The sequence below is a fragment of the Pseudorasbora parva genome, chromosome 16 (assembly GCF_024679245.1).
Source record: "Pseudorasbora parva isolate DD20220531a chromosome 16, ASM2467924v1, whole genome shotgun sequence".
NCBI classification, from domain to species: domain Eukaryota; kingdom Metazoa; phylum Chordata; class Actinopteri; order Cypriniformes; family Gobionidae; genus Pseudorasbora; species Pseudorasbora parva.
The window spans coordinates 21,427,547-21,433,546 of NC_090187.1; positions in this window are offsets into that span (position 1 = coordinate 21,427,547).

The following is a 6,000-nucleotide window of genomic DNA, read 5'->3' on the forward strand; positions in this document are numbered from 1 at the left end:
AAGTGACTGGATTTGAATAAAGTTTGTGAGACACAATTTTCCAAAAACTTTCAAAGACTTTTCAATCCGCAAACAAAGATTCGACTGGTTATGAATCAGCGTATTGATTCAGAACTCGGATCACCAATGTCACATGATTTCAGCAGTTTTGAAGTTTGACACAAGATTCGAATCATGAATCAATCCACTGATTCATAACCGTTCAAATCTTTGTTCGTGGATTGAAAACAAACATGGAAGAGAAGACCATGCTGAATAAAGTCGTAGTTTTTTATATTTTGGGACCAAAATGTATTTTCAATGCTTCAAGAGATTCTAATTAACTAACTGGTGTCACATATGGACTACTTTGATTATGTTTTTATTACCTTTCTGGACATGGACAGTATGGTGTGTATACACTTTCATTGGAGGAACAGGAAAGCTCTCTGATTAAATATCTTAAACTGTTTTCCGTAGATGAACTGAGGTCTTATGGGTGTGGAACAACATTAGGGTGAGTCATTAATGACATAATTTAAATTGTTGGGTGAACTAACCCTTTACCCATTGTTGCTTTATTCCAAACAAATATATTGTTATTCACAAATAAACGTAAAGCGATTCACAAAAAAATAATTTCACAAATCAATAGAATGAGATTGTGAGGTTACTTCCTTGTAATTACAAAGCACCGGATTACCAATTACCACACTAATGAACGAATTGAATAAACACATCTACCAGGTGTGGAAGCACACATTTGCTAATTTGAAAACGCAGCACTCAGGTGTGCTATAAAAGGCAGCAGGTGAGTTCACCTGTCTTCAACAAAAATGGAAGGAGTTAGAAGAAGAAGAAGAGTGAGAATGAGAGGGGGAGCTCAAAGAGGAGATTAAGGCGGTAGAGGAAGAGGCGAAGGAGGTAGGGAAGAGGCATAGGTAGAGGAGAAGAAGGTAGAGGAAGAGGAGAAGGAGGTAGAGGAAGAGGCATAGGTAGAGGAGAAGGAGGAAGAGGCATAGGTAGAGGAGAAGGAGGTAGAGGAAGACACCTAGGTAGAGGAGAAGGAGGTAGAGGAAGACACCTAGGTAGAGGAAGAGGTAGAGAAGGACTTGAAGAGGTGATAGAACCTGAACAAAGAAGACGAGGACCAAATTTGACTCGAGAAATCCGTGCAATACTTATTGACCATGTTATCAACCATGGACTGACACTGATGGAAGCTGGACAAAGAGTTCAACCAAATCTCAGCAGAAATACTGTTGCGTCAGTAATTCGGATTTCATCGAGAAAACAGGTAAGCTAACCACACAGTATACTTTGAAACTGAAGCTTGTATAATCAATATTGTTTACTGTGACATTTGACAGTAGGCTGCATATATATATTTATTTATTTTTATCTTTTTTTTTTTTTTTTACATAGGATTGAGGGTCGAGGACACCAAGGTGGAAGGGGCCCCATGTTTAGTCGTGCACAAGAGGCCGCCATTGTGAACATGGTGTAGCGACTCAGGCGAATCAAACACACAATCGCCAGTTACATTTAACAAATATGTTTTGAAAGTTGTGCTTGGTGGCAGACCTTCCCCCAACACAACAGAGAAAGATTCTTCGTTACCCTGGAAACCATCTGATAAGAAGTTTTACGGCCCAAAAGAATTTGGCCACATGAAAAGTTCCATACACAGAGAGCTAAAGGTTGTAAAACACACGCTTTGACCTCAAATTATAGACAAACCATCTATAAATGAACATGCACCCCAGGACATTGTATGTAAACACATAACTGTCTTGTAAAATGTTTCTTCTGTATGGTATTTTGCATCTTTTTATCTTTGTCTTAACAAATTACTAGTTCAGATAACATCATATATGTCATGTCGCCTATCAAATTAATGCTCACTTCACGACTTACACTTCCATGTATATCACTTATTCAGAAAATGCAGTGTGTGTTTGTTGCATTAATTAGAATATGAATGGTCAGAGACCCACTGATTCAAGTTTTCTGAAACAAAGAGCCATAAAATCTTCTGAGGAACTTCCCGCCTGTCTAACCCTGGAGGGCCGGACTACTCCCAGACTTTAAAAGGGGTGCTCGGATGCCCCCCTTTCGCTCTTACTCCGCTCTCTTCTTCTGAAAGTCTCTTCTGAAATACTCTCGTCTTCTCTCCCTGGCTGAACCACCAGGTCCCCCCCCCCCCCCCAAAGCAGGGAGGGGCTCCAGACACAGAGCCATGTGCTGTGTGGGACCAGAAACCGAGGCCCACCACACTATGGGGCCAACAGGCCTCAGCTCTTCCAAAAATCTTCTCTTCTACAATCCGATCTTCAACAATCCTTTTCTCCTCGCTTCATCAAAATACTAGCCCCAAGGGCATTCTTCAGAAGGAGAACACGAAGCCTCGCTAAAGCAAACAGCCGCTTCCCTCCCAACCTCGGAAAGGACCGCCGGACACGCAGGACATTTGAACTCGGAACGCACGCGCACACAAGCGAGAAGCCAAAACGAAACCAAAAAGAATGCAAGTATTCTTATTCTTACTGCTGTAAAGAGGGTGTGTTATTTTCCCGTTGGGACAAGTTAACTCCGTGAAGGTCGTATTTGATGAACTGAAGGAAAGCTGCTTCTTACCCCCCCCCCCCCCACTCTCTTTGTCTCTCTCTCTCTCTCATCTCTCTCTTTTATCTCTCTCTAACTTCAGTCTATTCATTATTCTCTTTTATGTATTCTTTCGTTAATATCTATACTTCTACTCTCTTGATGCATATTTAGTATGTACTTTCTGTGTGAATTGTAGTGTTATTTTTAGTCTGTGTTTATTAAACCTCCAAAGGACATTTAATGAGTTGAATCTGTTATTCTGCCACATACACAAAGTCAATGAAACTTGCGATCTAACGTTACCTAACTGCTTATGCTACTATGTTAGTAAAGTAAACTGTATGACCATTTGAAATATTGAACTTGTCCTGATCAGTAAAGTTAATGTTTCTTATGCGCTCTTAAAAGCAGTAATCCCTTATTGAGAATGGATTTGAAAAGTCTATAACTAATTTGCAGGACAAACTTAGTAGGATAATTTCAAGTGTGATGGCCGACAACGTGGCCACACAGCAAGGCGGTAACTAAGCCACACCCACATAGACATGCATCTTTCTCTTGTTTGTTTACACCTTAGGTTGCTGGTCTTTTAGTATATTTCATGATTAAATATTCTGTTGCAGATCACATTGTAAATTTCATAATAAAGACAGACACAGATTTGGTTCAGGTTCACCACTTTATTTCTAATTTACACTTATGCCATACATGACTAGTTTGGGTGCACACTTTCTAGTTATTAGTGGTATATTGTGTTAACATTTGTTTCTTTGAGTTTAAGTTACCTATATGTGGAAAGCGGAGGTTTGATGCTGTCTGGGCAGAGCGCTGCACTTCTGTGGAGGTCCGTTCGAGTAAAGGACCAGCTGGCGTCAGCAGCCGCCATTTTGTGCCGGTGGTTGAGTCCATGCTGCAGATTAGCCGGGGGAGGGGGTGTAAGATTGTTTGTTTATTTTTTGGTTATTATATTTGTTTGTGTATATTAACTTGTTTATGACCTGTTGGTGAATTAATTAACAACTTTGTCATGTAGTCTCATTTATTCTCCTTGGGTTAATGGATGTTTGTTGGTCCCTATGTGTGTGTAATGGACTAGTCCTTTGTGTATAAATTTCCCCATGTGTGGCATTTGGGGAGGCCATGTTTTTTTCTGTTTAGTTTGGTTTGATTATTGTTAAGTTTGGTTCTGTTCAGTGTACCCTTTTGTTTTGGGCCCAGACCTGACTTTATTTTCATTCAGTTTTTCAAGTAATTTAATTTGTGAACTTTGGCTTTCTTCATTTAATAAATTAATTTTTTGGTTGGAAATCCTGTGTTCTTTGCCCTTGACTGCTTGGTCCCTCACATATGGTGTCAGAAGTGGGACCAGCAGAGGACACAGGTTTCTTAGTTATTTTTTTTGGGGTCCCCCCCCCTTTTCCTCTACCCTGTTTTATTTAAGCCATGAGTCGGTCTGGCAGAAAGGGGGCACAAAAGATGGTGCTAATGGAAACACAAGAAGGAGAGATAGAGTCCATAGAGGATGGTGAGGAGATTGTCCCAGAGGAGTCCGGAGGTCGGGAGCCAACGCTTTCAGATCTGTCAAGTTTGTTTCGAGCCCACATGGCCCAGATGGATGCTCGGGAGGCCGGGCGGGCCCAAGAGCAAAAGGAACAAGAGAGACGATTTAAGGCATTGCAGCATCAGTTTGGCCTGCTTCAGATGGAGGTGCAAGCTCGTACTCGTACTCCACCCACTCCTGATCCACTTGCTATGAATTTAAATCCTGGGGAAATGCAGGATGGGGACCCTGATTCTGGCCGACCACTTTCTAAAAGGAGTGAAAGAGAACTTCATCATGGGGACTATGATAGAGGTCAGTCCTTGATTAAAGAGCCCAGATTAGAAAAACTAAGTGACTCTGATGACGTAGAACATTTCTTGATAACTTTTGAGAGGATTGCTGCAGCATGTTGCTGGCCTAAGGCTGACTGGGCATTCCGCCTGATTCCCCTACTGACTGGTAAGGCCCGAGCGGCATATGTGCTTATGGACATTGATGACTCTCTTGATTATGATTGTGTCAAGTCAGCTATTCTGAGAAAGTACGACATTAATTTAGAAACTTATCGACAAAGATTTCGTTCTCTGGATGTTGAACCGTTTGAAAGTCCCAATGAGTTGTATGCCAGGCTGAAGGAGCTGTATGGGAAATGGATTCGACCTAGAGGTAAAACTGTTGAGGAAATTGGAGAAATAATAATTCTTGAGCAGTATCTTCGAATGCTCTCTCCTGAGCTTCAGGTATGGATCCGTGAGCGGGGCCCTGATACTGCTGCGGAAGCGGCATCATTAGCGGATGTGTTCGTTGCTGCCCGGGGAAGGAACCAGCCATGGAGTTGGCGGGGTGGGAGAGAGTCTCGCAAGCCTCAAGTCTTTCATCCATCCCAGTACAACTCCTCGGGTAAGCCTCCTGTAGGAGGAAAATCTGAGTCTGTGATGTCTTTTAAACCTCCCAAGAAAGTGCCAATTTGTTACTTGTGTGGTCAAGAGGGTCATACCAAACCTGTTTGCCCAAAGAATGTTATCAAGCTCTCTCAAGTGTGTTATGTGCCCAGGAATAATGCAGCTCCAGTAAGGCCTGGACTTTCCTTAAAGATGACCACTGTGGAAGTGAACGGTAAAGATCTCCATGCTCTAGTTGACACTGGCAGCGACCAGACTTTGGTACACAGACAGTTTGTTTCACCTGCCTTGATCAATCTTGCAGACAAGAAACTGATATGCTGTGTTCATGGCGATGAGAAACTGTTACCCACCGCGGCTCTTTACATCAAAGTACAGGGACAGACTTATCTCATGGACGTTGGGGTTGCAGATAATTTGCCGTATCCGGTGATTCTGGGGCATGATTTACCAGTGCTGTTAGATTTACTGCAGCCAGAACCGCTTTGCAATGTTGTAGTCACCAGAGCAAAAAGGAAACAGGTCGAGGAACCCATGCAGCCACTCAGTACTTTACCTTTCTTTGATGTGGATATTGAAGTGGAACCTTCAAAGTTGCGGAAGTCCCGTAGTGAGAGACGGCGGGACAAGCTTGCATATAATGTTTCCAAAATACCGGCTAACCCCTCATTTGAGTTGTTTCAAAGTTTCCAGGTGCCCACTAACATTATCCAGCTCCAGCAGGAGGACATCAGCCTGGCTCCGTATCTCAAGAAGGCACAACAGGAAGCTATGACCAATGCTGAGGACACTGACTCTGACTCCGAAAGGTATTTATTCCAAAAGGGGATTCTTTATCGCCAGTTTGAGTTGACAAACCAGCTTGTTGTGCCACAAGGTGTCCGAGAGGTAATCCTCAGGTTGAGCCATTCAATTCCCTGGGCTGGCCACCTAGGAAAACACAAGACCTTAGCTCGCATCAAAAGACAC